The sequence below is a fragment of the Panulirus ornatus genome, chromosome 2, assembly GCF_036320965.1.
Source record: "Panulirus ornatus isolate Po-2019 chromosome 2, ASM3632096v1, whole genome shotgun sequence".
In the NCBI taxonomy this organism is placed as follows: domain Eukaryota; kingdom Metazoa; phylum Arthropoda; class Malacostraca; order Decapoda; family Palinuridae; genus Panulirus; species Panulirus ornatus.
This window is the reverse complement of record NC_092225.1, coordinates 101,637,939-101,665,280: the sequence shown is the minus strand read 5'-3', so window position 1 is coordinate 101,665,280 and position 27,342 is coordinate 101,637,939. Positions and strand designations below refer to the sequence as shown.

Below are 27,342 nucleotides of genomic sequence, written 5' to 3'. Positions count from 1 at the left end.
AGAAATCTGATTAGACTAATCGGTTATGATCAGTCTAGTGATTGACCGCTATGATTTCACCTCCTCTTGTTACACCTATGTTTGTATTATTACATACATACATACATACATACATACATACATACATACGTACATACATACATACATACATACATACATACGTACATACATACTTGCATACATACATGCATACATTCATACATACGTACATACATACGTACATACATACGCACATACATACATACATACATACATATATACGTACACCAACCCCAGCCTAAGCCAGGTATCCATTTATCAACCAGCCTCGAAGAGAGGACGTGCACCTGGGTTGGGTGTGGGGCCAACTGCCACGTTTTAAGGTTTGAATCCATTCGGTTCGACCTCCGGCGGGCCTGTGTTGATTCATGGTCAGTACCGCTAACCACTACACCACGAAGGTCCCTGTGTGTGTGTGTGTGAGTTAGCATATTAGCATAGGTTTACGCATAAGTGTGGGTCTGGTACGCATATACGCACATCACTATAGTTATACACAGAACATGACTCAGGATTGCTAACCTTTATCTGTCCACTTGTTTCTGTCAGGACTCATGGACGTTTTTCCTACTGTTCTGTGTGCGTGGGACGCCCATAACCTCCATGTTCGTATGAGAGTGAGAACGAAACGTATTTCCCGCTGGGTTACCGCGCGACGAGTCACAACATGCTCTGGCGACATCCATATGATCGTTCATATATATATATATATATATGAACCAGGGCATGTGAAGCGTCTGGGGTAAACCATGGAAAGTTTTGTAGGGCCTGGATGTGGAAAGGGAGCTGTGGTTTCGGTGCATTATTACTTGACAGCTAGTGACTGAGTGTGAACGAATGTGGCCTTTGTTGTCTTTTCCTAGCGCTACCTCGCGCGCGCGTGCGGTGGGAGGAGGTTTTCATTTCATGTGTGGCGGGGTGGCGACGGGAATGAATCAGGGCAGACAGTACGAATTGTGTACATATATATATATATATATATATATATATATATATATATATATATATATATATATATATATATATATATATATCTGTGTGTATATATATGTATACGTTGAGATGTATAGATATGTATATTTGCTGTGTGTGGACGTGTATGTTTATACATGTGTATGTGGGTGGGTTGGGCCATTCTTTCGTCTGTTTCCTTGCGCTGCCTCGCTAACGCGGGAGACAGCGACAAGTATAATATATATATATATATATATATATATATATATATATATATATATATAGATGGAGTGAAAAAGATTTTGTGTGATCGGGGCCTGAACATGCAGGAGGGTGAAAGGAGGGCAAGGAATAGAGTGAATTGGAGCGATGTGGTATACCGGGGTTGACGTGCTGTTAGTGGATTGAAGCAGGGCATGTGAAGCGTCTGGGGTAAACCATGGAAAGCTGTGTAGGTATGTATATTTGCGTGTGTGGACGTATGTATATACATGTGTATGGGGGGGGGGGGGTGGTTGGGCCATTTCTTTCGTCTGTTTCCTTGCGCTACCTCGCAAACGCGGGAGACAGCGACAAAGTATAATATATAAATAAATAAATATATATATATATATATATATATATATATATATATATATATATATATATATATATATATATATATATATTACACATGACAGCTAGAGACTGATTATGAACGAGTGTGGACTTTGTTGTCTTTCCTAGCGCTACCTCGCGCGCACATGCGGGGGGAGGGGGGTGTCATCTCAGGTGTGGCGGGGTGGCGGCGGAAGTGGATGAAGGCAGGTTGTGTTGTTGATGTTGTTGTTGTCGTGTGGCCGCCATGACGCTTTCATGTTACTACCAAGAGTTGAAAGTGAGGGGTCACTGTGCACGTAGAGCTGTGTGACGCACCAAGTGCTGGTCTGACGATGACTCAGTGTCACACATGAATAGTGGCCAAGTGTCTTTGTTGTGGACTCGAAGGAACGGATCTTGTGGGGAGGAGGGGAAATTCTCTCTCTCTCTCTCTCTCTCTCTCTCTCTCTCTCTCTCTCTCTCTCTCTCTCTCTCTCTCTCTCTCTCTCTCTCTCTCTCTCTCTCTCTCTCTCATACTCTTTTTTTTTTCCGAAATCTAATACTGACATCAAATGATTAAACCTGTCATGGCGCGGACTGTTGTGGTTTAAAACCCGAGAATTTTTCTTGGTTATTTGAACCGGAAGTCTGTCGATTGTGGGGGTCATTGAGACCGTCAGCTTCACTCTGATCATTAATGAAATTATTTCCAACACCTCATTCGTGTGTGTGTGTGTGTGTGTGTAATTACCTACTTATATTGTACGGGGAAGAGCAGTGTGGTTTCAGAAGTGATAGAGGATATGTGGATCAGGTGTTTGCTTTGAAGTATGTATGTGAGAAATACTTAGAAAAACAAATGGATTTGTATGTAGCATTTATGGATCTGGAGAAGGCATATAACAGAGTTGATAAAGAAGCTTCGTGGAAGGTATTAAGAATATATGGGTGGGAGGTAGGTTACTAGAAGCAGTGAAACGTTTTTATCGAGGATGTAAGGCATGTGTACGAGTAGGAAGAGAGGAGAGTGACTGGTTCCCAGTGAAGGATGGTTTGCGGCAAGGGTATATGATGTCACCATGGTTGTTTAATTTGTTTATGGATGGGGTAGTTATGGAGGTAAATGCAAGAGTTTTGGAGTGAGGGGCAAGTATGCAGTCTGTTGTAGATGAAAGGGCTTGGGAAGTGAGTCAGTTGTTGTTCGCCGACCATACAGCACTGCAGAAGTTGGTGACTGAGTTTGGAAAAGTGTGTGAAAGGAGAAAGCTGAGAGTAAATGTGAATAAAAGCAAGGTTATTAGGTAGAGTAAGGTTGAGGGACAAGTTGATTGGGATGTAAGTTTGACTGGAGAAAAATTTGAGAAAGTGAAATGTTTTAGATATCTGGGAGTGGACTTAGCAGCGAATGGAACCATGGAAGCGAAAGTGAGTCACAGGGTGGGGGAGGGGGCGAAGGTTCTGGGACCAATGAATAATGTATGGAAAGAAAGAACGTTATCTCAAAGACAAAAATGGGAATGTTTGAAGGAATAGTAGTTCCATGAATATTATATGGTTGCGAGGCATGGGCTATACAGGGTCGTACGGAGGAGGGTAGATGTGTTTGGGATGACATGTTTGAGGACATGTGGTGTGAGGTGGTTTGATCGAGTAAGTAATGAAAGGGTAAGAGAGATGTGTGGTAATAAAAAGAGTGTGGTTGAGAGAGCATAAGAGAGTGTGTTGAAATGGTTTGGACACATGGAGAGAATGAGTGAGGAAAGATTGACCAAGAGGATATATGTGTCAGAGATGGAGGTTACAAGAGAGGCGAGAGTGAAAAAAAATTTGAATGATAGAGACCTGAACATACAGGAGAATGAGAGGCGTGCAAGGAATAGAGTGAATTGAAACGATGTGGTATACCGGGGTCGATGTGCTGTCAATGGATTGAACCAGGGCATGTGAAGCGTCTGGGGTAAACCATGGAAAGATATCTGGGGCCTGGATGTGGTTTCGGTACATTACACATGACAGAGACTGAGTGTGAACAAATGTGGTTTTTTTTTTTTCTTTCCTCGCGCTACCTCGCTGAAGCGTGGGGCAGCGACGCTGTTTCCTGTGGGGCGGGGTAGCGCCGGGAATGGATTAAAGGCAAGTATGAATATGTACATGTGTATATATGTATATGTCTATGTGTATGTATATGTATGTATATGTTGATATGTATGTTTATGTATATGTACGTGTATGGGCGTGTATGTATATATGAGTGGATGGGCCGTTCATCGTCTTTTTCCTGGCGCCACCTCGCTGACGCGGGAAACGGCGACCAAGGATGATAAGTATGAATATGTAGTAATAAGTTATGAAGCATAAAATCCGGAACATTTTGCACTGATACAGAAGATTCGCCAGTTTCTCAGCCTGGCTCAAACCCCATGTCCCTAGAGAGCACTCACTTGAACGCAACTCTAAATATTAATGACAGACTAATGGGAAGAAAAAAAATGTTTTAGTATACGTGCAGATGAAGTAGCTGTCGATACATTTACGTCTCTACGATACAAAGAAAAAAAATTTAAACATTTCGAAAAAAAATGGTAATATTCCAAGACACCAGAATTATGATATCTTTATCATCTGTGTGTTTATATGGGATTCCTTTCATAAGTAATATCCTTTGGCTGGGTCGGCAAGTGTTCAGTCATCATAGAAAACGTCCATATATGGTTGAATTAATATGATGAATTATAATAACCGTTGTGTGGTTCACATATAGGTCAAACTAAGGAACTTGAGAGATGCCAAGAATGATATAAGCTTCTTTTAAACACTTACGAGTTAATTCACAGAAATGAGGTGTAAGCGTTCTTAATGTCGTCACCACAGCACCGGGCCCCTAAAAAGAAAGGGAGTGGCTCCATATCATACACTGAATGGTATAAGTATGCGAGGCATCTGTAAATGTTCGCTCCAAACATTTCCCCGGTTATCATCCTAGTACATACATATTTACATGTATTTCGGTAGCTCTCTTAGTTATATTTCATTGGTCAATATTTTCTGTGGAAATAGAAAAGAAAAAAAAAATCTTGAATGACGATAGCCATCAGACAGTGCTGAAAGTGATTAAAGTTTTGTATGCGTTTTTGTTCATAATGTGTATTTGTTGACGAACTGTGTGTGTGTGATCCGTTGTCAGTTTATTAAGCCGCAGTGACATGAGGGATCCTCCCCCCCCTCTCTCTCTCTCTCTCTCTCTCTCTCTCTCTCTCTCTCTCTCTCTCTCTCTCTGTTAAGCACAAACTTTCTCGTTTGGATTTACTTTAAAAAAAAAGGGGGTTTCGAAAATGGTGACCACCCTTATTTTTTTATTCTATTAGATTCACTGAAGCAGAAGAGAATGATTTAGATGAAACAATTAAAAACAATAGGAGAAAAAATCAAAGGGAGGAAATTCAAAGCGTGACCATATTTATTAATTCATTGTCACTGTTAATTATATTTTTGTATTCCGGGGTTATTCTGTTGGTTGGTTTATATCCGTTTGTTTTCCTTTACTTTATCTGTGAGTTACGCTAAGGTAGGCTAGGGTTAAGGGTAGAGTATCAGTAGGTGTTAGGTTACGTTAGGTTAGGTTAGGTTAGGTTAGGCTAGGTTAGGTTGGGTTAGGTTAGGTTAGATTAGGTTGGGTTAGGCTAGGTTAGGTTAGGTTAGGTAAGAATTTTGGGTTAACTGATTTTACCTTAACAATTAAACTGTACAATGACGACGGTTATGACTTAGAGTTCTTGGTGGACTTAGAACAATTATAATAATTGATCTTTTCTCGAATCTGAAAATTTTTCTTCAATAGAAAAGTAACTGTTGTAGGAAATAATGTTTTGTTAATAATGATGATAGGGGAGAAAGAATACTTTCCACGTATTCCCTGCGTGTCGTAGAAGGCGACTAAAAGGGGAGGGAGCGGGGGGCTGGAAATCTTCCCCTCTCTGTTCTTAACGCTAGCTTGGTATTGCGGGAAATGGCGAATAGTATGGATGGATAATAATGATAATAATGATAATGATATGATAATGATAACTATAATGATGATGATAGTAATGATAATAATGATAACTATAATGATAATAATGATAATAATGATAATGATAATAATGATAATAACATTGGTAAACATTTGGTAAAATACGATTTTACAGCGTTTTGTGCATACGAATTGTCGCGAGGATTTCACACACTCGGATTTCAATATGTTCTTTAGGAATCATTTATGTACAGACGTGTTTAGGTGGAAGTGTATGTATCAATTACTTAACAACCCAAATGCTTTCTCCTTGTTGCCGGGTTGAATGACCCTGAACGGTCGTTAGGCCAGAAATGATTGTATACATGACAAATACGCGTCATTGCAAGAACTGCATAATCGCAGGTTTCTCTCGTTAGTTTTACCTTGATTATTATTATTATAATTTTTACTATCATTATCCCAAGGCCCTTCCTTCGCCAGAGGTTACTTCAAGGCTGCGCAGCAATCAGTAGCAGGGAAATGATGGAAATGCTTTTGTGTAGTGAGTCGAGGCTGGAATTCGAAGTAGAACCTGGAGTGGAAAGTGTTCATTGTCGTACATCGTCACCCAACTCCCACTGATTCTGCTTATATTTTGGACTCTTTCCCGGCAAAAGGCCGCATCCCACAGCTCGGACACCACTGCTGTGGGAGTAAAGACACGCCCCCTAACACAGCAGCAAGTCTGGAAACTCTGTGGTGAAGCGATGATCACAGATCCGTCTTTATCTCTCAAAGTGTTGTTGGCCTTGCAGAACAGATAAGACTAAACATAGCCGCCAGCTGCTCCTCGCAATGACGTAAATGTCACAGACAATGAGCTCATCAGACGCGTCCAGGCGAGCGAGGTGAGTGGGCTGTCTTGTTACATCCAGTCACAGACCCCAAACGAGCGAGTGGGCTGCCTTGTGTTACATACATCCTTAATGTCGCCCGAGGTGTGTGATGGAGCGGGTTCGTTCGCTCGTAACATGTAGCACCACCACCGCCAGCAGCAGCGCACGAGAACGTGTTTCGTTGACATCCAGCGCACGACGTGTGGTCATGCTATGCCTACACACACACACACACACACACGCTACTTTAGAATCAACACATGATATTTATCTAAATATTCCCCATTTAACCAGAATTCGAGCCGTACACGAAACGAGGAAGATTGTTTTTCTTTTATTTTTTTTGGTGTTTGCGTCATTATTTATGTCGAAGTGAAGTTATAACCTCCAGTCTAAAGTTCTCGAACCCCTGCCTCCCTCAGGTGCCCAATATAATTCTGCGACCATAGACATTCTCACGGCATAACTGGCCCTTGGTTTCATTTACCAGTTAAAGTGTGAAATGAATCATTGTTCGTGTACTGTGTGAAGTCAAGAGGTGGTGAAAGCCTTGCGTAAGATGACGTTTGGCAAAACAGGAGTGGGTGGGGGTGGCAGTTAAATTTCTCAAGAAAGGATCTTCATTGAATGCCTGGCTCGAGGTGAGATGCCGGAGGGTTGGTAAAATGCCTGTATAATGTCATAATGTAAAGGCAAGGGGGACATGATTCAAGGCTTTAATCAAAGAAGAATAAGTCTGTTGAGTGTACCTGGTAAGTTGTATGGGAAAGCAGTGATTGAGAGGGTGGTAGCATGCACAGAGCATCAGAGTCTGAAGGAGCAACGTGGAGCTAGAAGAGGTAGAGGCCTTTCAGATCAGGTGTTTGCCCTGAAGAGTTTATGTGAGAAATCTTAGAGAGAGAGAGAGAGAGAGAGAGAGAGAGAGAGAGAGAGAGAGAGAGAGATTCATTCGTGGCATATATGGATTTGGAGGAAGCGTGTGATAAGGTTGATAGAGATGCACTGTGGGTGTTATGAATATATAGTGTGAGAGGAAAGCTATTAGAAGCAGCGAGGAGTTTACATCAAGAAAAAAAGACGTGCATGCGAATTGGAAAAGAGGAGAGTGAGTGGTTCCATTTGAAGGTGGGTTTGTGGAAAGGGTGTGTGATGTCACGTTGGCTGTTCCATCAGTCTATGGATAAGTTGACGACGGAAGGAAATACGATGGTTTGCGGGAGAAGGACGTGTCTACAGTATACTGGGGATGGAGGGGGCCAGGGAGGTGAGTCAGCTGCTGTTTGCGGATGGCACGGCTTTGGTGGCAAACTTGACTAAGAAACTGCAGAAGCTGGTTCGTGGAAGTTTATGAAAACGCTTGGTGTATGACAGGAGGAAGTTAAGCGTTAACGTGAATAAACGTAAGGTCATGACGTTTAGCAGTGGGTAAGGTATGTCGGTTTGATTGAGAATCTGGACGGAGAGAGGCGGTAGGAAGTGGAGTGCTTTAGATACTTTGCATTGAACATTTTAGTGGATGGGAAACCATAGGGTGGGTAATGGGGTACAAAATTCCTAGGTACATTGGGAAATGTGTGGCAAGTGATGTCATTCTCTGTGTGATGGCAATGTTATGGGTATGTTTGATGGTATAGTAGTACCAACGGTGCTGTGTGGTTGCGAGTCACGGACCCTAAGTATAAGCGAACGAAACTGTGGTTGTGTTGGGACATTATATAAGCGCTTGAGGACAGCGTGTGGTGTGAGAGGAGCTGATCGTGTAAGGAATGACAGTGTCAAAGGGAAGTGTGGTGGTTGGAGGCTGAGTAGGACTGAGAGACCTGGCCAAGGTCTGTTGAAATGGTTTGGACAAATGACGAGAATGAGTGAAGAGAGAAACTAAGAGGTTATGTGGGCCAGAAGTGGAGGGAGTAAGAGTGAGGAGAAGACCGAAAAGGAAGTGGACAGACTGTGAAAGCGTCTTTGGGTTATTGGGGTCTGAACATTCATGAGAGTGAGAGGCGTGCATGGGATAAGACGAACTGGAGGGAAAGTGATATAGTGGGGGCGATGTGCTGTCGATGTGCTGAACCAGGAGATATGAAGCGGTCAGGGGAAGCCACAGAAAGGCGTGTGGAGACTGGAAGTGGATAACGGGGCTCTGCTGTTGCTTTATTTATGACAACTGGAGTGGATGTCAACAAAAGAGGTTGTCCTTCGCATGTTCCTGGCGCTACCTCGTGTTTACACATGGGTAAAGACTAGTTATGATTGAGCTTGGCATTGGCCCTTGTCAATCACAGCCTGTTCTTGGGTGTGCCATTACTGGCACAGGTCGGGTGTGTGTGTGCTCGGTGTGCCATTACTGGCACTGGTCGGGTGTGTGTGTGTGTGTGTGTGTGTGTGTGTGTGCTCAGGGTGCCATTACTGGCTCAGGTCGGGTGTGTGTGTGCTCGGTGTGCCATTACTGGCACTGGTCGGGTGTGTGTGTGTGTGTGTGTGTGTGTGTGTGTGCTCAGGGTGCCATTACTGGCACAGGTCGGGTGTGTGTGTGCTCGGAGTGCCATTACTGGCACAGGTCGGGTGTGTGTGTGCTCGGTGTGCCATTACTGGCACTGGTCGTGTGTGTGTGTGTGTGTGTGTGTGTGTTCGGGGTGCCATTACTAGCACAGGTCGGGTGTATGTGTGCTCGGAGTGCCATTACTGGCACAGGTCGGGTGTGTGTGTGTGTGTGTGTGTGCTCGGGTGTGCCATTACTGGCACAGGTCGGGTGTATGTGCGCTCGGGTGTGCCATTACTGGCACAGGTCGGCCCGGGTGTAACTATAGTGTAGTATGGGATCTTAGGTGGATGTTGTGTGTTGTGTAAAATGTGATGAATTGCTTCAACCCGAAAAACCTGACTTTTCCCTCGGTTTATATGTAGTAATATTTGTTAATTATCTTATGTTTGTGTTTGGGGGAAATAGAGAATGGGAAAAACTATGATAATCACACTGTATGTTTGTTTATTGATGAAGGGGTTAAAAAGAATGCGAATTATTTTAGATTCTCTTCCTTACTTTGTTCATATTTTTTTTTTTTCATAATAATTGTTGTTCCCCTTATGCACCCGGTAGGTCACTTATGTTCTACTGTCTTTGGGTTCTTCTTCCGTTAAATCACACATTACTGTCTGAGTATTTTGTTCTATTAGAAAAAATTTAATTTTGACTGAGGGGGTTCTCTTTGCTTCATCATTATTGTTTTCTGTATTCCATGCTTAGAATACATAACCATAAATGATTGGTATTATCTCTCTCTCTCTCTCTCTCTCTCTCTCTCTCTCGCGCGCGCGCGCGCGAGGTAGCGCTTGGAAAAGACAATATAGGCCACATTCGTTCACACTCAGTCTCTAGCTGTCATGTGTAATGCACCGAAACCACAGCTCCCTTTCCACATCCAGGCCCCACAGAATTTTCCATGGTTTACCCCAGATGCTTCACATGCCCTGGTTCAATCCATTGATAGCACGTCGACTCCGGTATACCACATCACTCCAGTTCACTCTATTCCTTGCACGCCTTTCATCCTCCTGTATGTTCAGGCCCCGATCACTCAAAATAATTTTCACTCCATCCTCCACCTCCAATTTGGTCTCCCACTTCTCCTCGTTCCCTCCACCTCTGACACATATATCCTCTCTGTCAATCTTTCCTCACTCATTCTCTCCATGTGACCAAATCATTTCAATACACCCTCTTCTGCTATCTCAACCACACTCTTTTTATTACCACACATCTCTCTTATCCTTTCATTACTTACTCGATCAAACCATTTTACATAATATATTTTCCTCAAACGTCTCATTTCCAGCACATCCACCCTCCTCCGCACAACCCTATCTATAGCCCACGCCTCACGACCATATAACATTGTTGGAACCACTATTCCTTCAAACATACCCATTTTTGCTTTCCGAGATAACGTGCTCGCCTTCCACACATTCTTCAACGCTCCCAGAGCCTTCGCCCCCTCCCTCACCTCGTGACTCACTTCCGCTTCCATGGTTCCATCCGCTGCCAAATCCACTCCCAGATATCTAAAACGCTTCACTTCCTCCAATTTTTCTCCATTCAAACTTACCTCCCAGTTAACTTGTCCCTCAACTCTACTGTACGTAATAATCTTGCTCTTATTCACATTTACTCTCAGCTTGGAAAAAAGGTGAGAGCAAATGACGTAAGGGGAGTGGAGGAGGAATGGGATGTATTTAGGGAAGAGGTGATGGCTTTCGCAAAAGATGCCTGTGGTATGAGAAAGGTGGGAAGTGGGCAGATGAGAAAGGGTAGTGAGTGGTAGGATGAAGAAGTAAGATTGTTAGTGAAAGAGGAGAGGCATTTGGACGATGTTTGCAGGCAAGTAGTGCAAATGACTAGGAGATGTATAAAAGAAAGAGGCAGGAGGTCTAGAGAAGGGTGCAAGAGGTGAAAAAGAGGGTAAATGAGAGTTGGGGTGAGAATGTATCATTAAACTTTAGGAGAATAAAAATATATTTTGGAAGTAGGCAAATAAAGTGCGCAAGACAAGAGAACAAATGGGAACATCGGTGAAGGGGGCTAATGGGTAGGTAATAACAATTAGTGGTGAAATGGGAGGTGGAGGGAGTATTTTGAAGGTTTGTTGAATGTGTTCGATGATAGAGTGGCAGAAATAGGGTGTTTTGTTCGAGATGGCGTGCGAAGTGAGAGGATCAGGGAGAATGGTTTGGTAAACAGAGAAGAGGTAGTGAAAGCTTTGCGGAAGATGAAAGCCGGCAAGGCGGCAGGTTTGGATGGTATTGCTGTGGAATGCATTATAAAAGAGGGTGATTGTGTTGCTGACTGGTTTCTAAGGATATTCAATGTATGTATGGTTCATGGTGAAGTGCCTGAGGATTGGCGGAATGCATGCATAGTGCCATTGTACAAAGGCAAAGGGGACAAAGGTGAGTGTTCAAATTACAGAGGTATAAGTTTGTTGAGTATTCCTGGTAAATTATATGGGAGGGTATTGATTGAGAGGTTGAAGGCATGTACAGAGCATCAGATTGGGGAAGAGCAGTGTGGTTTCAGAAGTGGCAGAGGATGTGTGGATCAAGTGTTTGCTTTGAAGAATGTATGTGAGAAATACTTAGAAAAACAGATGGATTTGTATGTAGCATTTATGGATCTGGAGGAGGCATATGATAGAGTTGATAGAGATGCTTTGTGGAAGGTATAATTAAGAGTATATTCCCTCTAAGGCCCAGTCCTCTGTTCTTAACGCTACCTCGATAACTCGGGAGATGGCGATTATGTATGAAAAAAAAGTGGTTACGCCGTTGAGACGATGTCACCTTTGGCACTGTATGATGGTCAGTGGACGGAAAGGAGTGCATTGTGTTCGAGGAACTTTCCCCAAATGAGCTTATCATTTCCGTTGGTCCCACGCTGAGTACAGCAGCCTTGCAGTTGTAGGAACTCCATAAATGGAGCCACGCTTTGTATAACAACACACCCTCTCTATATTTAATCATATACTTCCCATGATTCATAGTAGTTGAATGTGTGAGTGTTTATGATATGCATGTTGGCGGTGAGTATATCTTACCAAAAAATAGAATAACTATATCTCTAATTGACGTTATTGCCATAGGCTTTCAGGCAGAAAATATAGAAATTTTAACATAGAAGGACGTGTTCATGATATTTTGTCGAACAGGTAAATGTTGGTACGAAAACTGTTTGCACAGCATCACACCCGTGGAAGAGTTGCATTTTTAATTTGTGTTAATGAAGGAACGTTCCTTTGACCAAAGTAATATCAAGATGTGAAGAAAAAATTAATATGGGTAAAGAGTGTGAACGCGTGTGTGTGTGTGTGTGAGTGTGCGTGTGTGTGTGTGTGTGTGTGTGCGTGCGCTTGTGTGTGTGTGTGTGTGTGTGTGTGTGTGTAAAGATTGGACAAGACTGTGGCAGACACGGTGTCTCAGATGTGCCATTACTGACACAGGTCGGCCCATATATAACGTCAGTGTAGTGGGTTCCTGTAAGTGGCTGTGTGTGTTACTATGTAAAATGTACATGAAACTCTAGCAGATAATGATCATTGGAATTTCCACCTTTCATTTCTATCTGTTTCGTTTTTAGCGGAAAGTCATGTGTAAAGTATTTTAAAAGAAAACGTTTCAAGTACATTAAGTTCAAAGAGGATTTTTTTTCTATGTATTCCATCACCAGGTAACAGTGAACATGTATAACAATCACATTCATTTAAAGCAAAGTTTGCTAAGTCTTTAAGAAGCGTTTATTCCTAAAATATGTTATGTCTGTGTGTACGGTCGTTATATATATATATATATATATATATATATATATATATATATATATATATATATATATATATATATATATATATATATATATATAACAGCCACGATCGAGCCTGGGACCCCTTGTGCAAGAGGCAGGCATGTTAACCGCTAGACTAAGGGACTGTATAATAGGAAACAACTATTCGAAATACTAAGTACTCGAATACCCTTCGTCTCACAATGGTGAGCAACGGGGTCTATCGGTTGTTTCCGAACAGAACACATAGCCAGCTGACAGCGTTTTACCGAACCTTAGCCTAGCGGTTAACATGCCTGCCTCTTGCACAAGGGGTCCCAGGCTCGATCCTGGCTGTTGGAGCTTTGTATGTTCTATGAAGGTGCGCGTTCATATATACTTTATTCGTGTGCATATATATATATATATATATATATATATATATATATATATATATATATATATATATATATATATATATATATATGCACTTCATTTTGAATTAAGCAAGCAAGGGTTCAGGCCAGCATTCATCAAACTTGAAGCATTTCCCATCCACTTTTCAGGGGTGTTGTATATTTCAGATGAATTAACTTGCGGGTGTTTTTTCATCCCCTTATTTTTGTTCTGCATTTCTTTATTAGTTATGTTGTTGGTGACATTTTTTAACTGCCTATGATGATGGTGATGCCCCGAGCCTGGCTGGTGGGCGACTGAAGCCCACACATGTATATACATGTGTATGGGGGGGGGGGCCATTTCTTTCGTCTGTTTCCTTGCGCTACCTCGCAAACGTGGGAGATAGCGACAAAGTATGAAAAAAAAAAAAAAAAATATATATATATATATATATATATATATATATATATATATATATATATATATATATATATATATATGTATTTCATTTATCATACGTTGTCTCTGTCTCCCGCGTTAGCGAGGTAGTGTAAGGAAACAGACGAAAGAATGGCCCAACCCAACCACATACACATGTATATACATACACGTCCACACACGCACATATACATACCTATACATTTCAACGTATAAATTATATACATACACAGACATATACATATATACACATGTACATAATTCATACCTGCTGCCTTTATTCATTTCCGTCGCCACCCCGCCACACATGAAATGACAACCCCCTCCCCCCCGCACGCGCGCGAGGTAGCGCTAGGAAAAGACAACAAAGCCCACATTCGTTCACAATGAAACCACAGCTCCCTTTCCACATCCAGGCCCCACAAAACTTTCCATGGTTCACCCCAGACACTTTACATGCCCTAGTTCAATCCATTGACAGCACGTCGACCCCGGTATACCACATCGTTCCAATTCACTCTATTCCTTGCACGCCTTTCGCCCTCCTGCATGTTCAGGCCCCAATCGCTCAAAATCTTTTTCACTCCATCCTTCCACCTCCAATTTGGTCTCCCACTTCTCCTCGTTCCCTCCACCTCTGACACATATATCCTCTTTGTCAATTTTTCCTCACTCATGCTTTCCATGTGACCAAGCCATTTCAATGCACCCTCTTCTCCTCTCTCAACCACACTCTTTTTGTTACCACGCATCTCCCTTACCTTTTCATTACTTACTCGATCAAAACCACCTCACACCACACACACACACACACACACACACACACACACACACACACACACACACACACACACACATATATATATATATATATATATATATATATATATATATATATATATATATATATATATATTATATGGGAGGGTATTGATTGAGAGGGTGAAGGCATGTACAGAGCATCAGATTGGGGAAGAGCAGTGTGGTTTCAGAAGTGGTAGAGGATGTGTGGATCAGGTGTTTGCTTTGAAGAATGTGTGTGAGAAATACTTAGAAAAGCAAATGGATTTGTATGTAGCATTTATGGATCTGGAGAAGGCATATGATAGAGTTGATAGAGATGCTCTGTGGAAGGTATTAAGAATATATGGTGTGGGAGGAAAGTTGTTAGAAGCAGTGAAAAGTTTTTATCGAGGATGTAAGGCATGTGCACGTGTAGGAAGAGAGGAAAGTGATTGGTTCTCAGTGAATGTAGGTTTGCGGCAGGGGTGTGTGATGTCTCCATGGTTGTTTAATTTGTTTATGGATGGGGTTGTTAAGGAGGTAAATGCAAGAGTTTTGGAAAGAGGGGCAAGTATGAAGTCTGTTGGGGATGAGAGAGCTTGGGAAGTGAGTCAGTTGTTGTTCGCTGATGATACAGCGCTGGTGGCTGATTCATGTGAGAAACTGCAGAAGCTGGTGACTGAGTTTGGTAAAGTGTGTGAAAGAAGAAAGTTGAGAGTAAATGTGAATAAGAGCAAGGTTATTAGGTACAGTAGGGTTGAGGGTCAAGTCATTTGGGAGGTAAGTTTGAATCTAGAAAAACTGGAGGAAGTAAAGTGTTTTAGATATCTGGGAGTGGATCTGGCAGCGGATGGAACCATGGAAGCGGAAGTGGATCATAGGGTGAGGGAGGGGGCGAAAATCCTGGGAGCCTTGAAGAATGTGTGGAAGTCGAGAACATTATCTCGGAAAGCAAAAATGGGTATGTTTGAAGGAATAGTGGTTCCAATAATGTTGTATGGTTGCGAGGCGTGGGCTATGGATAGAGATGTGCGCAGGAGGGTGGATGTGATGGAAATGAGATGTTTGAGGACAATGTGTGGTGTGAGGTGGTTTGATCGAGTAAGTAATGTAAGGGTAAGAGAGATGTGTGGAAATAAAAAGAGCGTGGTTGAGAGAGCAGAAGAGGATGTTTTTAAATGGTTTGGGCACATAGAGAGAATGAGTGAGGAAAGATTGACCAAGAGGATATATGTGTCGGAGGTGGAGGGAACGAGGAGAAGTGAGAGACCAAATTGGAGGTGATAAGATGGAGTGAAAAAGATTTTGAGCGATCGGGGCCTGAACATGCAGGAGGGTGAAAGGCGGGCAAGGAATAGAGTGAATTGGATCGATGTGGTATACCGGGGTCGACGTGCTGTCAATGGATTGAATCAGGGCATGTGAAGCGTCTGGGGTAAACCATGGAAGTTGTGTGGGGCCTGAATGTGGGAAGGGAGCTGAGGTTTCGGTGCATTATACATGACAGCTAGAGACGGAGTGTGAACGAATGTGGCCTTTGTTGTCTTTTTCCTGGTGCTACCTCGCGCGTGTGCTCGGGGAGGGGGTTGTCATTTCATGTGTGGCGGGATGGAGACGTGAATGAATAAGGGCAGACAGTATGAATTTTGTACATGTGTATATATGTATATGTCTGTGTATGTACATATATGTATACGTTGAGATGTATAGGTATGTTTATGTGCTGTGTGTGGACGTGTATGTATATACATGTGTATGTGGGTGGGTTGGGCCATTCTTTCGTCTGTGTCCTTGCGCTACCTCGCTAACGCGGGAGACGGCGAGAATGATAATAATATCAATAATAGTAATAATAATGATAATGATAAATATCCCCGTTTTTCACGATTTGCTCCTTAATGTACGAAACCGATGTGGAACATCGACTTATCCTTAGTTATGAAGTTAATCATTTGATCATGTTGTAATTTAAGGACCATAATTTGACTCTTTTAGTCCTGTTTCTTTCAGTATGGGAGACTAGCTCATACTGCGATAAAGGAAGCGATATTTACGTAATATTGATCATGAAAGTGACAGCTGGTATAGAAAACGAGTCATGCTTCAGTACCACAGTCGGGACCATTACCTCATCGACTCAGAGGTTTTATCATCCGTAAAATATCTGACTTTCCTGGTTTTTTTCAAGACGCTACAGTAAAGGTGAAGTTAAGCTGAAGTGCAGGGACACTGAGGGGGTGTTTCCTGTGAGTTACAATGGTGGCGACGCTCAGTCTAGTTAATGACAACTTCACTTGGGTTGTCATTTATATTATTAGGAGCTCGATTCATGATGAAGATGAGTTTTTAAGTAAAGCTGATAAAAACATTAGAGTAAATGTTTTTTTAATTAAAGCTTTCATTCATCTGCGGCTGTTATGATAACCAAATTTTTTTTGTGTGTAAACTCAAAAGTGTTCCTTTGAGCAATTTTCATGTCGCAAGACAATCAAACCAAGTACATGTCCGTATTTTCCTGAAGCGTCTCATGTCGATGATGACACAGGATTATGATGTAAATCTCCTATAGTGACGTGAAAGGTCGTGTCCTATAGAGTCATGTATGAATGAGGCATGTTTGAGAGCACGCATCATCTGTTAACATGAAAATACGTTGTAATAATTCGTCGATGTGTGCCTGAGGGACTTTTAGTTATGTAAGACATTTCATCTTTATGGATTGAACCTCTTCCTAAATTATTATATTCCTTTTGCGTTGGTTTTGATATTTTTCTTATAATCTGTAAGTTACAAGACACTATCATTGTACATGTAAAGTGTTAAGATGAAGAGCATCATCATTATCAATGAATTATAAAACGCAATGGTTTGCCCTGTAGGGGACACTATTGTTTTATTTATTTATAGGAATTATATTGATGTTTAGGGGAAACTGCTGTTTTACTGATGTGTAGAGATATTATTGTTTAATGGTAATGTTTGATTGATGTTTGGTGTTACCATTGGTTTATTGGTGTGTGTGAGATACTTTTGTTACTGAAGTATCAGACACTGTATTACTGATGTGTAGGGATGCTGTTGTTTTATTCCTGTGTCGGGATAATATTGTTTTATGGATGTGCAGATATCTTGTTCTAGTGATGTTTATAGGAACTGTTTTTTATTGATGCGTGGGATATACTATTGTTTTATTGATGTGTTGGAATACTATTGTTTCATTGATGTGTAGAAGAACATTGTTTTACCAATGCGTGTGGATACTATTGTTAATTTTGAAGGAATTCTTTTGTTTGTTGATGTATCGGGGACACTATTGTAATTAGGGCCACTATTGTTTATTGATGTTTAGTGCACAATTGTCTTCTTTATATATATATATATATATATATATATATATATATATATATATATATATAGAGAGAGAGAGAGAGAGAGAGAGAGAGAGAGAGGAATGTTCAAGATGAAGACACAAAAGCCTTCACTGTATGCATAGCTCTTGATGTGACACTCATTAATTAGATTCACGTCGATTGAACATTTTAATAGCATTTATTTGTTCGTGTTTCAAGTTTGTTTGTTCGTGTTTTACACTGAAGCAAATCATCCGGTTACCGGAAGCCAGTGTCCATAGCAGGATGTCCAGTCATATGGAATTTACGCGAGATGTCGTCAGTGACTGGGATTGGTACATTATACGTTCGTACTGATACAGGCAGAGGTGTGTCCTCATATGACCTCCATCGAAACAAACGCGAACTTCTTGTGAACCTCGCAGCCACTCCTCCCCCGCGAGTCGCGTGTGTCATGATAGCGGGATTTCGCGCGAGTTTGATATGACGGGATGTCCAGCTGTGGAAGCTGACAGATGATAAGCAAGAGTGGTGTGTGTGTGTGTGTGTGTGTGTGTGTGTGTGTGTGTGTGTGTGTGTGTGTGTTTATTTTTGTGTGTTACGGGGAAGGGGGGTTTACACACATGTTGCTCCGTCTCCTAGCCGTACACATGTATGTTCCACTCGCGATTCCAGTTCAAAGGTGATGTCTGTGCTTATTCCAACATCAACACACCTGTTGCACGCCTGGAAGACCTTGAGTCCCCAAACTTTTGATGTTATATGGCTTAAGATCTGTTTTTCAAGTACCAAACTTTTCCTTTGTTTCACCGACTGCTCTCCTCATTCAACAGAATTCATATCTTTCTTTGATTATCTAAACTCCAATCATGAGACTGTGGCATCCTCTCACCCGCAATTTCAACGTTCACCATAGGGAATGGTTGAATTCCTCCCATACAAATGGCGGGAGGGATTGAAGCCCTCACGTTCCCCATTTTCAGTGATTTAGGATAAATCATCTCCTATTCAACCCATATTCCTGACCGCTGTGACACCTCTCCAGATATTCTGAGTCTGTTTTTCACCTTTAATCCTTCGCGCTGTAGCTACACTATCTCGCCCCCAGTTGATTTACCTGATCATATTTTTACTGAATATATCTATTTTAGCAGCAACTCCCCTTCCAGCAGCCCTTTTTAAAGGTAACTATTATCTCCTCAACAAAGCTGGCTGCAATGACAGGAGAATTTTTGTTTGACTTTCCTTGAGTCAATAGCTTTTTTTTTTTTTTTTTACGTTGTGATGCTGCTGTCTCAGCCAAATGCATAGCAGACGCTATCTGTTGCTACGGGAACAGAAGCATTTATCCTCCCTTCCTCCAATGCGACTTCTTCATCCAATCCATCGTGTAACCGGTCCTGTTCTGAGGCCATTCAGGCAAGGGATCAGGCATATCGGGCCTAGAAAAACTCTCCTTCATCCAACTCCCATTCAGCTTTAATCACTGTTCGTAATCACTGCAAGCACGTTATACGTCAGGCAGCAAAGAATTTCTTTATTCGAAGGAAGAGCGATAACCTCTCCTCGTCATCAACTGATAGATCTTTCTAGTCTTTGCGAAGAGCTTCGCTAACAAGCTCTGTCGCTCTACGTTTCCTTCACTTTTCTGTTCTGACGGCGCTATAGCTGTCTCTCCCATAAACAAAGCAACTCTCTTTGGTTCCCATTTCTCCTTTAACCCTACGTTGTATGACACCTGACATTTCACCCCCTGATGCTCCTCTTGCTAACCCTATGCCGCTTCCCGTAATCTCCAATTGGTCTGTCCGAAAAGTGAATCTCTCTGTGGACATGAGTGAAGTTTATGGTCTTGATGGCATCCATCCCCGTATACTGAAAGTGTTTGCCTCTGAACTTGCACCTGTGCTTGCTCGTCTGTTCCATTTATGTTTGAAAACCAAAGCTTTTACATTTTTTGGAAGTTTGCGTTGGTACATTCCATCCCTGACTCCCTCCTCACCTCCCGTATCCTCAGGTATTCTTTGCCATCTTATTGTTGTCTGATCATCATCCCTGAAAGATATTGGAGAATCCTATGTAGTTGCCTTTAACACATCCAGAGTTTTTGACGGTGTGGCATCGGGGTCTTATCTCTTAAGCTTCCATCTTTTGGCTTCTCTTCCTCACTTTGCTCCTTCATATCTAGCTTCCTCTCTGGCCGATCTATCTTGAAAACTCGGTGCATTACACATGACAGCTAGAGACTGAGTGTGAACGAATGTGGCCTTTGTTGTCTTTTCCTAGCGCTACCTCGCGCGCGCGCGGGGGAGTGGGGCCATTTCTATGTGTGGCAGGGGTGGCGTTGAGAGTGGATGAAGGCAGCAAGTATGGATATGTACATATGTTTATGTGTGTATGTCTTTGTATGTATATGTATGTATGAATATATGCATGTGTGGGTGTTTATGTGTAAGTGTGTGTGTGTGTGTGTGTGTGTGTGTGTGTGTGTGTGTGTGTGTGTGTGTGTGTGTGTGTGTGTGTGTGTGTGTGTGGAAGCTACGAATGACGTTGTCATGGTAAAAAAAAAAAAAAAAAGAACATATGATCTTACCCCTGAAATAATTTTCCGTGTTCTCTGTTCATCAGCACACGGTGGTTCACGTCCAGGACACACACGGTTCCCCGTGTTGTCGTGTGGGGGCGCCTCGGTATGGTAACACCAGACCTCCTGTGTATGAAGGTAAGCCACATCAGAGCTGTGGGACGCTTCTCCTAGTGTCTATATCCCTCGTTTCAATAACGGCTCAGCTGGAAATTGAACTCACTGTAATTAAATCACAAAGTTTTATCTGGTTATGACAAAGAAATGTCCATGTTATGTGGTGAATGTGTCTTTATTATATATTTACAAACAGATTATCATATAAGAGGTTCATATTATTGTATTTAACATGGAATTTTTCTATACACGCAACACTACATGTTTCACGGAGGCAGTCCGCCACGTCAGGTGTAAACAGTTCATAAACTTTTTTCTTAATTCCCAACACCATCACAGAACAAAGAAAAAAGAAATTTCCGTCTCTCCTGTGCCATTCTGGACTGCTCACTGGCCTGAACGTTAAAAGGGAAAGTGGGAGTTGCCATGCGATGAAGTAGGGTTGTGTGTGTGTGTGTGTGTTGAGTGCGGGTTGAGTGCGGGGTGGCCGGCCTGGGTAAGATGTGTGTGTGTGTTCAACCATTCTATTTATGCCAGCCAAAGTTTGAAACGTTTTGACCGGATCCCTCCACACACACCACCTCCTCCCTCACCCCTTCCCCAACCCCTCCCCCAACGAAAGTTCCCCTCCCCCATTTTTCAGTTTACAGTCGTCAATCATCTCTTCCAATCACTCGTCCCTCTAGTTACTCGTCCTTACAGTCGCTCGCTCCTCCAGTCACTCGTCCCTCTAGTTACTCGTCTCTCCAGTCACTCGTTCTCCCAGTCACTCGTCTCTCCAGTCAATCGTCCCTCCAGCCACTCCTCCCTCTAGTTACTCGTCCCTCCAGCCACTCCTTCCTCCAGTCACTCGTCCCTTCAGTCAACAAATGAAGATATGAACATTCTTTTGAGGTTAATATCGTAATCGACAACTGTGCAATGAGACTTGCTCCTCTGCATTTCGTATGATACCTACTTGTACTCCTTATAATCATGTGAAAAGAAAAAAAGAAAAAAAACGGACGTAAAGGTTGAAAAAAATCATATATGATATTATCACAAATCATCGCTAACTCCTTCGGTAGTTTTCTCTGATAGGTCAAGTAAATACAGCCTTTGAAATGGTTCAAACTCTCACTCTCTCTCTCTCTCTCACACACACACACACACACACACACACACACACACACACACACACACACACACACACACACACACACATCAACTACAAAGTGTGTCATGGTCAAACACGAACTTACAGACGTGCTTCTATTTTCCTTCTTCTTCTTCTCATCGTCACATTGCACCGTAAGTTGAGAATCATCTTGGAAAACCAGCGTCTCCATTCACAAAACGTTCCCAATGTTTCTGACCCAAAGTCATTCCTTTTTTCCATCATCATCTGATATATTCCTCTGGCCCTAATCTCTCACTTCGTCTTTGTCTCATCCAATGCTGCCTCTCCTCTTAGGACATATCTTCTCCTGTATCAGTATATATCTGTTTGACCAACCTATCATCTGAAATATTTCTTGACCATCTGTCTGAACTATTTTGAAATATTTTCTTGGCCATCTATCATCTGAAATATTTTCTTGACCATCTATCATCTGAAATATTTCTTGACGAACCTATCATCTGAAATGCTTTTTTGACCAGCCTATCATCTGGAGTACATTCTACTGATCGTATCATAGTTGGCAAAACTATACAAAGGGAACTCAACCCTCTAATATTCTCACTGTGTATCATAATCCACACATTCATCTATGCAGTGGAACAGTTACTCTACCCTCGTCTCGTTGATTCTCGTCCATGATTCCATACACACCTTCCAGGTGTGATCCTCACCTCTCTCAGCTCACCAGTCACTTGCACATACCCAGCTTTTCCAATCTTATTACTCCTTGTATTTCCTATTTGCGTTCTCTCCTTCGCTCTTATCCTACTGTATCAATAGACACGTCTCTTTCGTAATCCTGCTGTATCAGTAGCTACACACGTCTGTCTCACCATCATTTGCAATCATTTCTTTCTTGAATGCTTGGCCCAGCCAGGCAAGGTGTATGAGAGCAGGAGACAGGAATGCCACTCACATTATGTGATGTTTACATTCTGTTAGTTCACGAACACCCTCCTCATCAACACGCTTCCCTCACACATCGAGACTCATGCTTTTGGATACATGGGAAAACTGCCTCACTCTCGCGCTTCTACTTTCATACACCTCCGCCTAGAGTAACTCTATATTCTTCTTTGAACTATCGTTCATTATCTATTCTCTCCTGTCATTCGTAAACACCATCGTTTGCAGCTTTTTCCCTCAAGACTTAATCTACTTCTTTAATTATGGATGTATTTTCACGCATACACCTACCTTCTCCTTCCATACTCATATTTTCTCCTCCAAGTCTTTTAAAAAATCTTCATTCTCTCTCTCTCTCTCTCTCTCTCTCTCTCTCTCTCTCTCTCTCTCTCTCTCTCTCTCTCTCTCTCTCTCCACATCCGTGACACGCTGCGGTGCCAACGTCCAACAATACATTTGTCGATGGTTTACATCACCTCACCTCACATTCGACCATTCTTTTATTTCAACAGTTTATTCAATCTCTTTGAAAATAAACTTCATCCTTTTTATTTTTATTTATATTATTTATATTTATTATACTTTGTCGCTGTCTCCCGCGTTTGCGAGGTAGCGCAAGGAAACAGACGAAAGAAATGCCCCCCCCATACACATGTATATACATACGTCCACACACGCAAATATACATACCTACACAGCTTTCCATGGTTTACCCCAGGCGCTTCACATGCCTTGATTCAATCCACTGACAGCACGTCACTGACAACTCAAAAATGACTAACAAATCAGTATTACAAAGTTGTGGTTTATTTTGCAATTAGGTGTAAGGCACCAGTAAGTCAATGTTAGGCCATTACGCGCACTGAACTGTCAATACGAGAGGATACCTGGAACTCGAACCTTGTTTGGTATTTTAACATTCTTGCTGAACAGAAGGAGAAACCATTAATCAGCGATAGTCCATCGTCGCAATATTTAGTTATTCTGCTAATAATATTCCAAAAAATAAGAGTCATCACTTGATAACAAGTTGCGATTTATAGCTCTGATTATCACAAATATCGTCTAAATAATATTCATGTCAATTCTCTTCATCATCCCACTCTCCCCCACCCCAACTTACATCCCTATCGTAAATCTTGACCTGATTATATCCTAAGCTTGTCTTTCAGTGAAGTAATCACGTTCATGGCATGTGACACCATGGCATCAGGCTCACGGCCCCGCGTCATGCATTTAGAGGTGATGTCATGGAATATCCACCGTCCGCGAAACGGGCTGGACCCAGAGCGTGATTAAGCCTAAATATGGCGACGCTGCAACATCGCCTGGCGCGTACTGCCCATCCCGGGCGATTGACGGCTTAATGTCGTCTTTAATAACTACTTTGATACGTTTAATCACAACCGAATTGCACAGTAGAAAGATCTGATTAGCGAACTGCTTTAGGAAAGACATATTTCCCGTAATTGTACGATGGAGAAAAGTAAATCATATATATTTTTAGGACCTTCAAGACTTGAGTGTAATTAAGAAAATGGAATGGTTAGATGTTGCCAGACATGATAATGTAGGAGTCTCCGTGACATTATTGATATGAGACAAAAATTTACGATAGAAGAAGACCGAAATCTTAAGAATTCTCAACTGTCACATCAAATGATATGGCAACTCAAGACGGAGCGCAGACAACTGACCACCACACGTCACACATCAACAAAGCCGGACGAGCTGGTGGGCCGGCCGACCTGTTGCTGGGAGCGTGTGTCTTGCCCGCCAAGGTTCAGAATGTGTCATGTTTTCCCAGAACGCAAACGGAAACGGTAGCATTTATCTTTTAATGTCATTCAAAGCTTTTCGCTCTGCTGTACATTTACGAAAAAGTATCTTTCACTCGGAGAAGCGTTTTACGCGAAGTGTGAACGGAATTAGTGTTGAAATTTTGGCACTATTTACATAAGATTATTATTACCATGGAAGTCCCGCTAATCTTGTAGTCATTAGACTCCATCCCTTTCTCCCAGGTAGCCAGGGTGGCTTTACAGTGAAGTCACGGCAGAATAAAGATGGGTCGACTTTCTAGGGCGACCGTGAGAACATCCTGCCGTAGCGCACTGTCTCGAACAAAAAATTCGAGTCAGACACAAGGTGTAAAGTTCATGTCTTCGCCCACACCCAGGAAGGCGCCTGACCTGTGTTTTTTTTTTTTTTTTTCTAGATGAATATGAGTAACACTCGTCTTATTTTTTTGGCATATTTAGAAAAAAAATGAGAAAATTCTCTCTCTCTCTCTCTCTCTCTCTCTCTCTCTCTCTCTCTCTCTCTCTCTCTCTCTCTCTCTCTCTGTTTATGAACATATAATCAACATTGATGACAAAGGTAAAGTAGTTAATGTTATCTGCGTAACTTTTCCCAGACGATTCGTATCAAAGATTACTTGCACAAGTTAACTCACTTGGCACTGATGGAGTTGCAGTCCAAATGGTTAGGAAATGGTTAACTTATACCACTTTAATCTGTGAGTTTCCTGTATTTTCCACTATCACAAATATCCTCGAAAAAGATTCCACTGGTCTGTTGCTGTTTGAATTGCTTTAAATCTTCCGTGTTCTATGTCTCGTTGTCAATGTTTACATTATTAATTATTGCACCATCTTGGAGTTAAGTATTGGGCGAGGAAATATTATATGACCAAGATTCGGAAATGGTAATCGCATCATAATTTCCATCTAGCGCTTTTGTTACTGACTCTTGAAACTTTCTCTCGTATACCCCGAGGGTTAGATGAAACTGAGAACCAATTTGTAAAGTACACATACTTACAGAGGCGGGTGGGTCTAATCCACATGTACTTTTTATGTTTTTACTTTTTCATTTTTTTCTCATTTTTTGTTTCAATTTTTTTTTTTTTTTTTTTTTTAGCAAAACGCACGTATGGATTCTAAGAAACCTAATAGAACGCACAGCTCCCACTTCATTCAAGCCTAGTCTGTCCTCCTTCATAAACATATCAGACTGAATTTAGATATACTGAAGCTTTTCAGTACATCTACGAGAATCAACTTGAATATTACTGCTATGTGTATCATCAGGTCAAGTAGGAAGATTTCAGTAACATTGTACGAGTGAAATTAAAAGTATGGAGCATTTAAATACGTATGAGACGTTGAAAGATCTTGAACTCAACAGCTTTGAAAGAAAATTAATGTATATGATATTCTTTGTATGGGAACAAACCATATATATATAAACCTCCAACAGCCAGGATCGAACCCGGGACCCCTGTGCAACAGGCGGGAGCGTTACCGCTGAGCTATGGTCGCCCCTAGTTGGGAAATGACTTCGAATACTATGTACTCGAATACCCTTTGTCTCACGTTGGTGAGCAACGGGGTCTATACCGGTCATTTCCCATCAGGCTCACACAGCCAGCAGATAGCATTTTACTGAACCTAACTGTACAACGCGGAGGTTCGATCCTGGCTGTTGGAGGTTTGTATGTTATGAAGGTGCGCGTTCATATGCACCTTGTTCGTATTCATGTACCTCCGCGTTGTATAGTTTGGTAAAATGCCATCTGCTGGCTGTGTGAGCCTGATTGGAAATGACCGGTGTAGACCCCGTTGTTCACCAACGTGAGACGAAGGGGATTCGAGTACATAGTATTCGAATAGTCATTTCCCTATTAGGGGGTGATCATAGCCTAGCGGTAGCGCTCCCGCCTGTTGCACAGGGGTCCCGGGTTCGATCCTGCCTGCCTGATGGCAAAACCTCACCGTAGATTTAATACGATGGTACACACGTACTCACTCTCTCTCTCTCTCTCTCTCCAAAATCGTGTCCATTGACTTTTTGGGTCACCAGTCGTGTAGAATTCGCTGAATTAAAGTTTAACAAAACCTTAACTAGAGTACACATCAGAAGCTCGTCTTTCAAACGTAAAATTATTATTATCGTAATACTACCAACAAAATTAGTAAATAGGATTAAATCATCTTGTCTTCGTTGTTTTGGGACGATTTCTCTTATGATGATGATGATGTATTCTGAAAAAGAAAAAAAAAAAATTGCTTTAGCAGTGTTCCGGGGCGTTGCCGACAAGGTGTTGATGGGTCTGCCTGACGTATGAAGTTTGGAGTCGCGTATCGTACCGTGCAACACAGTGTCCATCACGATCACATATCATTTAAGAGACGCCAGTATTTTTCTCGGTTCCTCGCATTTTTTCATCACCGTGAGATGCATCCTCACATATCCACGACATGTATACTATTCGCGCCTAATCATCCATACTGACAATTTGCATGTTATTATCTCTGAATCATCTGTTATGCCGTCTAACTTTGACCAACACTAATTTCTGTGGAGTTTCTGATGCTATCTTCAACTGTCACGAACAGCCTCGAAAGGACCCAGTGGTCTGTTGCTGTTGGACTTTGTATTCATTCGTGCGTATATACATATGAGAGGGGGGGGGGGGCTGGATATCCTCCCCTCCAGTTTTTAATTTTCCAAAAGAAGGAACGGAGAAGGGGGCCAAGTGAGGATATTCCCTCTAAGTCCGCTCAGTCCTCTGTTCTTTACGCCACCTCGCTAACGCGGGAAATGGCGAATATGTATAATATGTATATATGTATATACATATATGTGTGGATCAGGTGTTTGCTTTGAAGAATGTATGTGAGAAATACTTAGAAAAGCAAATGGATTTGTATGTAGCATTTATGGATCTGGAGAAGGCATATGATAGAGTTGATAGAGATGCTTCGTGGAAGGTATTAAGAATATATGGTGTGGGAGGCAACTTGTTAGAAGCAGTGAAAAGTTTTTATCGAGG

General features: G+C 41.9%; 1 protein-coding gene across 1 annotated transcript in view; it reads left to right on the top strand.

Moving 5' to 3' along the window:
* Nucleotides 1-27,342, top strand: part of Nak (Numb-associated kinase) — a 555,804-nt gene that overhangs the window by 60,941 nt on the left and 467,521 nt on the right. Inside the window, exon 3 of the mRNA XM_071680832.1 lies at nucleotides 20,365-20,458. The gene's annotated coding sequence lies outside the window, so the exon portion shown is untranslated. The remainder of the gene's footprint in view (nucleotides 1-20,364; nucleotides 20,459-27,342) is intronic.